Raw genomic sequence first — 12,770 nt, 5'->3', positions numbered from 1 at the left:
AGTTTAAGTTTCTTTGCTGCTACTGCTAAGTCACTTCAGTCGTGTCCGACTCTGTGTGACCCCATAGACGGAAGCCCACCAGGCTCCCCCGTCCCTGGGATTCTCCAGGCAAGAATGCTGGAGTGGGTTGCCATTTCCTTCTCCAATGTGTGAAAGTGAAAAGTGAAAGTGAAGTCGGTCAGTCGTGTCCGACCCTTAGCGACCCCATGGACTTCAGCCTACCAGGCTCCTCCATCCATGGGATTTTCTAGGCAATAGTACTGGAGTGGCTTGCCATTGCCTTCTCCGTAAGTTTCTTTACAAGACACAAAAAGTAGTAGGTAAAATATATAACGTGAAATAAAGAAATAAAACAAAAGGATGATGCAACATAGAACCAGAAGTAAGATTAATGCAACAACTATAACAAAAGCATGCTGATTAAAGAACGGATTCAAATCAGAGCTCTTTTCATTTAGTAGATGTGTGACACTAGACATGTTCATTAATCTCTCCAGGAAAAAGTTTCATTTACTAATGTTAATGGGATATCCTCTACTGTAAATAAAAATGGGATTAAAAATAAGGCTTTCACCCCAGATGATTGACCTTAAAAGTCCTAATGTATGTAAAGCAGAACTCCAGCTCACTGACGGGATACAGTAAATGCTCAATAAAGGAATAAAGGATGCTATCATCATCCTATTTTTTGTTGTTGTTATTAAGTATTATCATTCACTTGAGAAGGAACAGGTTGCAAATTTTTGGCCCTTGGATTTTTTAGCACCAATAATATTCATATAAATAAACCTATACAGAGACTTTCACAAAGGTTAAACACATCACTAACATAATTAGATTGGCTGATATCTAGTGGAATAAATCTGGGGAAATGTCATAGATAAATTTCTAAAACCTCATCCAAATCGAGATTTGTGTGATTTTATGAGTTAACCATGTGGAGATTATTAATCTCAACATTAGCAGATGATCAACCTTTGTAATATATGACAAGACTATATTAGTGTTTATGACTTCCTAACAAAATAAGGCAATAAAAATTGAAGTGCCTGTACAGTATTATTTTCATTTCAATATCTTTTTTCAGTATAATGATTTGTTCTTTCTCCTCTGAGTGGTAAATCTTTTGACCTTTTACAGATATTTACACTTATGTGAACAATGATTAAATCTAAATTTCAGTGTATGTTAAGTCAAAATGAGGTCTAATATTGATGCAATAAAAATAGGAGATAGGATCTTTTCATAATATTCTGATTTTATTCCTAGCTTTACATGTTTCCTGCCTAAATTACCAAAGACTTCCTTTAACTTTTTTATGCTGCTTTTCTTCTTATGAAAAGAGGTAATAATCATAGGAACAACTAGATAATTCTGGGGGAGTATGTATTTTTAGGCTAATGGAAATATTCTAAAAGTAAATTGTGATAGTTATACAATATACTAAATATTAAAAAATTCATTGAATTGTATACTTAAAACTGATGATTTTCATAATATGTAAATTGTATATCAATAAATCTATCAACCAAAAAAGCACATGTCTTTAACTCTAGCTACTGAGGAAACCCATCCTACCAGTTTACTGGTATATTCTTCCACATATATTTAATGTATAAATTGATTACATACAGAGTTACACAGGTTTTATTACAAAGTAGTAACCACAGTACACATTGTCCTGTAACTTATTTTTTAACTTAAAAATATATCTTAGAGATATGTCCTTATCAGTAACCACTTTAAGAACTATCCTATTTTTTATATATGTCAATGTGCAGGCTCAGTCACTCAGCCGTGTCTGACTCTTTGCAACCCTAGCCCACCAGGTTCCTCTGTCCATGGGATTTCCCAGGCAAGAATACTGGGGTAGGTTACCATTTCCTTCTCCAGGGGACCTTCCCAACCCAGGGATAAAACATGTCTCCTGCCTTGGCAGGCAGTTTTTCTTTACCACTGAGACACCAGGGAAGCCCCCATTCTTTATATATAGCTGCATAATATTCCATCAAATAAGAATCATGATTTATTTAACTAAGACTCATAGATAATACTATGTTGCCTCCAATCTTGCTATTTACAAACAATTTTGTGATGAATATTCCTATTTCTAGGTCATTTTTCATATGTATGAATATATCTTCTGGATAGATACTATAAATTTCTGGGTAGAATGCACTTTTTATTTTAAAAGACCCTATCAAATTACCTTCCAGGTCCTTGAGTCCTTGCAGGAAAATACTACCAATTATCATTATAAAGGGCTGATATCTCTAATATACAGGAGTTCCTAAAAACAAAAAAATCAAAGTCCAACAACCAAATTTTAAAAATGAAAAAGCATATGAATGAAATATTAACAAACATCATAGGAAAGTAAAAGCAAACATTATAAATCCTCAGCCTCATTTATAATAAGAAACATCCAAAGTAAAACTGTACTAATGTACTAATTTCACCTGTCAATGCCCACCTCCCTCCTCCATCTCAGGCAAATATACAAAGCTCCGTACTGAAAGGATTCCTCCAAAGTATCAATTGTGAAAGTAGAATAAAGATACCTCTAGATAACAGTTCAGTTCAGTTCAGTCGCTCAGTCCGACTCTTTGCAACCCATGGACTACAGCATGCCAGGCTTCCCTGTTCAAGCCAACACCCAGAGCTTGCTCAAACTCATGTCCGTCAAGTCAGTGATGGCATCCAACCATCTCATCCTCTGTCGTCCCCTTTTCTTCCTGCCTTCAATCTTTCCCAGCATCAGGGTCTTTCCAATGAGTCATTTCTTTGCATCAGGTGGCCGAAGTATTGGAATTTCAGCTTCAGCATCAGTCCTTCCAGTGAATAATCAGGACTGATCTCCTTTAGGATTGACTGGTTGGATCTTGCAGTCCAAGGTACTCTCAAGAGTCTTCTCCAACACCACAGTTCAAAAGCATCAATTCTTCAGTGCTCAGCTTTCTTTATAGTCCAACTCTCACATCCATACATGATCACTGGAAAAACCATAGCTTTTACTAGATGGACCTCTGTTGGCAAAATAATGTCTGTGCTTTTTATATGTTGTCTAGGTTGGTCATAGCTTCTCTTTCAAGGAGCAAGCATCTTTTAATTTCTTGGTTGCAGTCACCATCTGCAGTGATTTTAGAGCTCAAGAAAATAAAGTCTGTCACTTTTTGCATTATTTCCCCATCTACTTGCCATTAAGTGATGGGATTGGATGCCATGATCTTCATTTTTTAAATGTTGAGTTTTAAGCCAGACCTGCAGCCTTTCTCTTGTCCAGGGGATCTTCCCAACCCAGGGATCAAACCCAGGTCTCCGAAATTGCAGGTGGATTCTTTACCAGCTAAACCACCAGGGAAACCCACCTCTGGATATACTCAATGTCAAAAATTTATTCCCTATGCACTTTTTATTTGGCACTCTTCTGGAGGATATATTTCCCAATGAAGCAGTGTATCAGTAAAGAAGACTTGGTACCCAGGAAACCAGAGAAGAAATTTAGGTACCAATGAAAGAAGGCCTAGGCCAACAGCTATACAGCCATACAGCAATCGTAGGGTTCCAATGCAGTATGAGAAAAGACATGTCCAGAAAACATGTCTCCAAGGAAAAACATGGAACTTACAGACTGAAAATGTCTGAATATATTGAGCAGAGTTTTATAGCACTGTTGGCAAGCTTAGGGGTAAAATTAATAAAAGATACATGGAAATTTTTTAAAAGTTAGCATCAAGATAAACAAAAAGTTGTAAGGAGATATAATCATGTACACTGTGAATCAGTTATAAAAAAACTTACATCTCCATAAAAATGTAAGCATTGAATATTAATAAAATTAAGAGTGTGAAGCAATTTCATGGGAGGATGGAAGAGCAGCATAGATGTATGCATATGTGTATGTGATGGGAATGCAAATCTCATATTCCAAAGTAGGAAACCAATAGATAATGTCTAGCATTGGTAGGTGAGAAAATGGCAGTTGAACATACTGTTCAGAAGCATGGAGGTAAATACCAGGAAATCAGGAAGAAGAGTTGAATGCAGCTGTTTCTGGGCTATAATACTTGGGGATAAGAAAAGGGTGAGACAAAAGAGTATAGTTTGGATTTTGTTTATTTCATGATAAATCTTCCAAAACTATTTACTTTTTAAGTTTCGGGCATGTGTTACTTTGGTAAAAATAAATTTTACATTAAAAAAAGAAAGGATTAGATGGCAGCAAGCAAAGGACTGTCTTAGCACAAACATTGCCTCTTTTGTATTCTGCAAAAGTGACTGCTTATCTACATGTTCACTGGAAAAAGCTCAGCATAGCTGGCTGTCCTTCCTATATTGTGCATATAATAAAGATTATTCTTGGAAGAGAACACAATAATTTAAGCGGATCAGCAGTTTTTAGAATGATCATGCATAAAGAATTAAACTAGGGGAGCGAATGTGAAAAATAAAGAAAAATGTGCAGAAAAGTAAAAGATGAAAAATATGCTAAATACAAAAGAAACAACATCATTTTGCTTTATAATATCATAAACTATAAAATAGTATAAATGCATTATAAAATCACATTATAATTTACTTCAGTTCAGTTCAGTCGCTCAGTAGTGTCCGACTCCTTTATGCAAATAAAGCAAGAGAGTTCCAGAAAAACATCTATTTCTGCTTCATTGACTATGCCAAAGCCTTTGATTGTGTGGATCACAATGAACTGTGGAAAATTCTGAAAGAGATGGGAATACCAGACCACCTGACCTGCCTCTTGAGAAACTGGTATGCAGGTCAGGAAGCAACAGTCAGAACTGTACATGGAACAACAGACTGGTTCCAAATAGGAAAAGGAGTATGTCAAGGCTGTATATTGTCACCCTGCTTTTTAACTTACATGCAGAGTACATCATGAGAAATGCCAGGTTGAATGCAAATAACCACACAAATGATGACTGACAAGTGGTCTGCAAATAAAACTACAGCTTTGAAGCTCATTCCTGGAATGAGTAACTATTCCAAACTAACTTTCTTTGGTAACTTCACACAGAAAGGAACCAAATAACAAATGGAAACCTTTGGCCTTTTCAAAATCTATTTTAATAATCTAGAGTGTTCAAAGTAATTTGAATACATTTGCTCCTTAACACTGGCAATGAAAAGCTGAGAAATGAGAGCTGAAATTTATTCAGATTTGGTTAAATCTCTTAATTACCTTGCAACAGATATTTCTGTTGGAGCATTGTTACTTCAAGTCTGATCTCTTACCCTCTACACGCATTTTCTATTGGAGAAAATAAGGTATGTTTTTAAGGAAGAAGAACTGAATATTATTTTGTTCTTATTTAATGTATTTAATATTTATGGTGAAGTATTTTTTCCAAATTTGCAAGTGACAGGTACTTTATATTAGGAAGATAGAATCAGTATTCAAACTGATATTGAAAGGAATTCAATAGGAATATAAATGTAAATTCTCCTATTTAGGTTTTAAAAAATCAACTGTAGAAGGTTCTACATATTAAGGGGTATGTGGTTTGATGATACATTCTATACAGAAAATATGAAGCATTGACCCACAGCAATTAGGATTCTTAATAAAATAAAAGTATTCAATTAAGAAGGTAATAGTTCCATTATATTCGACTCAAATTTTTCCCATGGACTTTGTTTAGTTGGAATGTGTTTAAAAAAAATAATAGTTGTGCGAGGATAATTGTAGAGAACAATATTGTTGGCAGCCCTATTGTCTTTATGGATAGCCATGCAATTTGGTGAGGGGTAGAGTTGGACATGACTGAGCAACTTCACTTTCACTTTTCACTTTCACACATTGGAGAAGGAAATGGCAACCCACTCCAGTGTTCTTGCCTGGAGAATCCCAGGGACGGGGGAGCCTAGTGGGCTGCCGTCTGTGGGGTTGCACAGAGTCGGACATGACTGAAGCGACTTAACAGCAGCACCAAGCCAATCAAAGTAATCATCCCCCTCCTTCCATAGTGGTAATTTCAGGTCATCCAGACCTAAGGCTAATCAGAGCATGGCATTCCATTGAAAACAGAGGTTGGGTCAAGGGTGGGTCAGTCAGCATGAAATCTCATTGACACAAACATGGAAGCATGTAGTTCTGATCAGTGCTGGTAACCACACTAAAATCTCAACAGGAGACTACCTAAACATAAACCCTACAGAAAGACAGAAACTCTTGCCTTCCAAGAATCTATTTTTAATAGGAGCCAGGGAGTTTCTTTTGTAAGCAAAATCTTGTTACTACTCTGCTCATAAGCTGGAAATGGAGCTTGATTTCACTTTGAGTAAAAGGCAAGGTCCTTACAAAGGTTTATAAATCTGACATGATCTGGTCCCCTGTCCTCTCTCTGTTCTCATCTGTAGTGACTCTCCTTTTTTATACTCATTCCTTACTGATGTACTGGCCTTTGCTGTTAGAATATTCCAGGCACTGTCTCACTTTAGTATCTTCTCTAAATCTGTTTCTCTGATTTTCCTTCAAATAACCCCTGCCCACCTCCTATGTACACCCCCAATAAAGTCTTCATCTTTAAGTCTTCATTCATATCTCAAAGAAAGTTACCCTGATATAGCCTTCGTATCCCACTCTTAACAATCTCAGCCCCCTTTCCTTGTTCAACTTTTTTATTTCACTAAAAGCACCTACCACATTCTAACTTGCTATTCAATTTGTTTGTATTTTTGCATTTATCGTTTACCATCAGTAGCTCTCCACTAGAATATAAGCTCTAGCATGGTGGTTTATTTTGGGCTTGACATATCTCGAGTGCCTAGTACAGATGCCTGGCACATAGTAGGTGCTCCTCAACCCTTTGCTAAAGGATGAATGAGCAACCTAGCTGCTGGATCACCTACTTGCAGAAAACTGACTCTGAACTTGCCAGTGATGTGAGCCAAGGTAATTCTTTTAGGGCTTTATACACTTGAAGCAAAAATATCTTTTTTAGGCAACTGAAAGCAAGCTAATTATTAAAGTACTGAAGGATAGGAGATTCATACCAGAGAAAAAAAATGAAGGAGTTGGAGATGTTTTTACCCTGGGGAACATCAGTGAAGAAAGTGTTGCTGCTGCTGCTGCTGCTGCTAAGTCACTTCAGTCGTGTCCGACTCTGTGTGACCCCATAGACGGCAGCCCACCAGGCTCCCCCGTCCCTGGGATTCTCCAGGCAAGAACACTGGAGTGGGTTGCCATTTCCTTCTCCAGAAGAAAGTGTTAGTTATCTTCTAATAAATAAAGGGCTGCCAGGAAGAATTCAGGCATATATTGTTCCACAAAGCAGAATGAATTGAAGTTATAGAGATCTCAGCTCTGTGTACGAATGGCCCTTCTAACAATGAAACTGCCTCACTCTGGAATGAGCTGCCTCAGGCTTTAGCCAGCTTTCTGCTATCCAAGCAGATACTGAATACATCCATGGGTCAGAGAGAGGATAGCAGAGGTCACTGCCTTTGGCAGTAGATTGGACTCAGACTTTTAGAGTCATTTTCTACTCTAGAATCAGATTTGAAGTATTTTGATGTGAGCACTTATAGGATATTTGCTTTACCCATAAAAACGTCTACCTCCTTCTTCTTTCCTTGACTCTTTTTACATGGATGGGCTTCCAGCAGTCAGATTCATATTGTGAGAGCCCAGCTTCTTTGGACATAGGTAATTAGACTAGGGATTGGCAGCTTAGGAAACTGAATCAGTCAGATTCTTCCACCTAGAAATTTAGAGATAGGAGAAAAATCTTTCAACTGGTCTTCTTATGTGATTAGAAAGGTAACATCTGAATCCGGAAGTAATGAACAATCATATTCTAGCATATGAATTCTACCATATAAGCTAATGAGTGAAGATAACTGGTCTGTAGAGAGATTAAAAGAATGTAGCGGATGCAAAGAAATAAAGCTGAGTGTGTGTTTATGCTGCTCGACTATCAGGCTTTTCAGTTCTTATTTCAATCCTTCCTAAGGCCCAATGATTTTCCTGTTCTGAGTCTCTCTCATTTTTGCTTTCACTCTATTTGTCATCTTAAGCTAGTAAGCTAGTCAAATTCTTTGTATTACTTGCCTTTAATAAATATTTTATTTTGCTTTTAACCCCTGTTTATCTGCATTTCTAGGTTCTGGATTAATAAACGAAATCTGCCATTTATATATAAAGAGTAAAGGTAATATTCTCTCTATACATTAATTGGGATGCATATTCTACCAATTGAAAAAATTAAATGTAGTGTGGGGAAATTGTAGGGATACATAAGAAAACAAGCCTAAGTTTTTGGCCAGATCTCCACTGTGTGAACCGGTCTCATGGAAGTCAGATCTGCCCCATGAGATAATCTCACCACCACCACTCTCCTCAATGCATGGGAACAGAGGCAGAACATTGGAAAATGTTTCACAACTGGGAGAAAAGCTCTGATTGGTCATGTTTGCTGATTTGCGTGTGGCTCAGATGGTAAAGCATCTGCCTACAATGTGGAAGACCTGGGTTCAATCCCTGGGTCGAGATCTCCTGGAAAAGGAAATGGCAACCCACTTGTCTTCATGCCTGGAAAATCCCATGGACGGAGGAGCCTGGTGGGTTGCAAAGAGTTGGACATGACTGAGTGACTTCACTTTCTTTCACTTTCAAATACTTCCTCCATGGTTGATTTCAAGCCACAAACATGAATTTGGGAAGATGTGAACATAGTTGGTTCTCAAGTCTGTGTACAAGCCAGTTCCAGCATACCGCTGATACAAGCCACCTTGCTGAATCCAGAATCTACTTTCAAGCACGTCAGCCTCAGGCTGGGCTCTCTGTCTTGAATGCTTTTCTCCCTTTGCATGTTTTTCTGCCTTCCTTCAAGTCTTGTTCAGAAGTGACCCCACCTCAGAGAGGCCTTCCCAAACAGTTCTGCTTAAAATAACAACTCTCTTCCATTACTTTATTCTCTGCCTTACTTCTTTTTTTCTCCTTAAGAATTAACAGCCTAAGAGTATACTGTATGTCTAAATGTTTAATTGATTATTATTTGTCTCATCGCCCAAAATGCAAACTACAGGAGAGTAATAAATTTGCATTTTTTGTCCTTTGTTGCTCTTCCAACACTTAGAACAATGCCTGGCACAAAGCAAATAGTCAATAAATCATTATGAAATGAATTAATGAATAGACTTCGTTAAATCAAGTGGTAATCATCTCTCTATTGTACGTGCTTAGCACAGTGCCTGGACCAGAATTGACACTCAATAAAAATGTTTGAATATATGAATAAGTGATTAGATACATAAGACAAATGAGCTAAAGTGGAAAGTTAGAAGAAAGTTTACTTAGAAATGATTATTTCTAGTGATCTGCCTAGACGGTAGATGGCATATCTTTTCCTGCTTATCCTGTTTCATAGTTTGGAAGACTGAAATACAGAAAAACAAATTGACTTTACCTGTTGATACAAGTGAAGTGAAGTGATGTCTCTCAGTTGTGTCCAATTCTTTGCGACCCTGTGGACTGTAGACCACCAGGCTCCTCCGTCCATGGGATTCTCCAGGCAAGAATACTGGAGGGGGTTGCCATTTCCTTCTCCAGGGGATCTTCCTGACCCAGGGATCGAACCCAGGTCTCCCACATTGCAGGCAGACGCTTTAACCTCTGAGCCACCAGGGAAGCCTGTTGCATTTATAGAAGGCTAGTAATTTGATTCAGAAAAGACTATCTGAATTAGAGATGGAAAGAGCAAAGGATAAGTAGCTCAGGAGATCTGACTCTTGTGTCAGTTGTCTAAACTGGGTGGCACTAAATGATTTTTTGCTAAAAGAAATATTGTGAAATGGCATGATTAGAGGTTTCCTTCCAACTTGAAGAGTCTATGATCAGGTTATTTTACTTGAGAATATAGATTTTCGATTCCTTTTATGTGAGGGGAAATATCCAGTTCAAACAAAAAAAAGTTTCCATTCTAGAAGTTACCATTCATGTTGTTGTTGGTGAGCCAAACTTAACTAGTGCAAGTTTAAATATCTATAAAATAGTTGACCACACGCAATAAGAGATATTCATTCATTCATTAGACAAGTATGTATTCACACAATACATATTTATATAATCAATAAATGTTTATTTATTCATAAATATTTATTTGACTGCCCTATTTAATAGTGTAAATTGTCCCTGTAGCAAATCTGATCCTCGTCACCCTACTTTCACTTGTTCATAACATCTTTCAATATAATAAACAATTTCTTTTTGTATTAAATTTATTTTTTGTTTCCTTTCTTTCCTTCGACAGTCTCTCACCCTGGACACTCACAAGGGAAAGCTCTTTGCTCATCAATGTACTCCAAGCCTTTAGAACGGTGCCTGGATCTATAAAATACTAATTTTATTAACAATAAATATTTCTTAAATGAAAGAATTTACACTTTCTATGTTTCAGACTCTATTTTAGGGACTAGGAATATAATCACACTATATGTGTGTGTGTATATATATATTCATGTATGCATACACACATATATGTTCATATATATGTCAGGAGATGATAACTGCTAGAAAGAAAAATAGCACGGCAGGGTAGAAAAAAGGCAATAAATAAGAATTGAGTGATGTGTTTTAAGAGGGAGATTAGGGAAGCCAATTCTGATAAAGTAATATTTAAGCAGAAACTTAAAAGAAGATAAAACAGTATGAGACTGCAGTTTAACACTTTCTGTGTCAGTATGGAAATATATTGACTGTGGCTGTTCAAAATTTTGAAAATTAAGTTATTTAACATATAATTGATTGGAAATGTACCATATCTTAAATCTCTGTGTGAGGTACTGAAGCCATAAGAATGAAAATAAGCAGAGAAACAAAACAGTCCAACAGTCCTCAGTTCAGTTCAGTTCAGTTCAGTCGCTCAGTCATGTCCGACTCTTTGCGACCCCATGAATCACAGCACGCCAGGCCTCCCTGTCTATCACCAACTCCAGGAGTTCACTCAAACTCATGTCCATCAAGTCGGTGATGCCATCCAGCCATCTTATTCTCTGTCGTCCCCTTCTCCTCCTGCCCCCTATCCTTACCAGCATCAGACTCTTTTCCAGTGAGTCAGCTCATCACATGAGGTGGCCAAAGTATTGGAGTTTCAGCTTTAGCATCAGTCCTTCCAATGAACACCCAGGATTGATCTCCTTTAGAATGGACTGGTTGGATCTCCTTGCAGTCCAAGGGACTCTCAAGAGTCTTCTCCAGCACCACAGTTCAAAAGCATCAATTCTTCGGCACTCAGCTTTCTTCACAGTCCAACTCAGCCTCATGTAATTTGACTTCTGGTAGAAGGAAGGGCCATTCCCTTCTCCAGTGGACCACATTTTGTCAGAACTCTCCACCATGACCCATCCATCTTGGGTGGCCCTACACAGCATGGCTCATAGGTTCATTGATTTAGACAAGGCTGTGGTCCATGTGATAAGATTAGCTAGTTTTCTGTGACTATGGTTTTCAGTCTGTCTGCCCTCTGATGGAAAGGATAAAAGGCTTATGGAAGCTTCTTGACAGGAAAGACTGAGTGAGGGGGAAACTGGATCTTGTTCTGTGGGCAGGACTTTGCTCAGTAAATCTTTAATCCAATTTCCTGTTGATGGGTGGAGCTGTGTACCCTCCCTGTTATTTACCTGGGGTCAAACTATGGTGGAAGTAATGAAGATAATGATGACCTCCTTCAAAATGTCCCACCTGCTACACTCAGTTTAGTTCAGTTCAGTCGCTTAGTGGTGTCGGACTCTTTGCGACCCCATGAACCACAGCACGCCAGGCCTCCCTGTCCATCACCAACTCCCGGAGTTCACTCAAACTCATGTCCACAGAGTTGGTGATGCCATCCAGCCATCTCATTCTCTGCCATCCCCATCTCCTCCTACTCCCAGTCCCTCCTAGCATCAGACTCTTTTCCAGTGAGTCAACTCGTCGCATGAGGTGGCTAAAGTATTGGAGTTTCAGCTTTAGCATAAGTCCTTCCAATGAACACTCAGGATTGATCTCCTTTAGAATGGACTGGTTGGATCTCCTGGCAGTCCAAGGGACTCTCAAGAGTCTGCTCTAGCACCACAGTTCAAAAGCGTCAATTCTTCGGCACTCAGCTTTCTTCACAGTCCAACTCTCACATCCATACATGACCACGGGAGAAACCATAGACTAGACATGACTAGATGGATCTTGGTTGGCAAAGTAATGTCTCTGCTTTTTAATATGCTATCTAGGCTGGTCATAACTTTCCTTCCAAGGAGTAAGCGTCTTTTAATTTCATGGCTGCAATCAGCATCCGAAGTGATTTTGGAGCCCAAAAAAATAAAGTCTGACACGGTTTCCACTGTTTCCCCATCTATTTCCTATGAAGTGATGGGACCAGATGCCATGATCTTTGTTTTCTGAATGTTGAGCTTCAAGCGAACTATTGCACTCTCCTCTTTCACTTTCATCAAGAGGCTTTTGAGTTCCTCTTCACTTTCTGCCATAAGGGTGGTGTCATCTGCATATCTGAGGTTATTGATATTTCTCCTGGCAATCTTGACCCAGCTTGTGCTTCTTCCAGCCCAGCGTTCCTCAACATGTACTCTGCATATAAGTTAAATAAGCAGGGTGACAATATACAACCTTGACGTACTCCTTTTCCTATTTGGAACCAGTCTGTTGTTCCATGTCCAGTTCTGACTGTTGCTTCCTGACCTGCATACAGGTTTCTCAAGAGGCAGGTCAGGTGGTCTGGGATTCCCATCTCTTTCAGAATTTTCCACAGTTCATTGTG

The sequence above is a fragment of the Moschus berezovskii genome, chromosome 4, assembly GCF_049115385.1.
Source record: "Moschus berezovskii isolate FMDL1 chromosome 4, NW_MosBer_1.0, whole genome shotgun sequence".
NCBI classification, from domain to species: domain Eukaryota; kingdom Metazoa; phylum Chordata; class Mammalia; order Artiodactyla; family Moschidae; genus Moschus; species Moschus berezovskii.
This window is presented reverse-complemented; position numbering follows the sequence as displayed.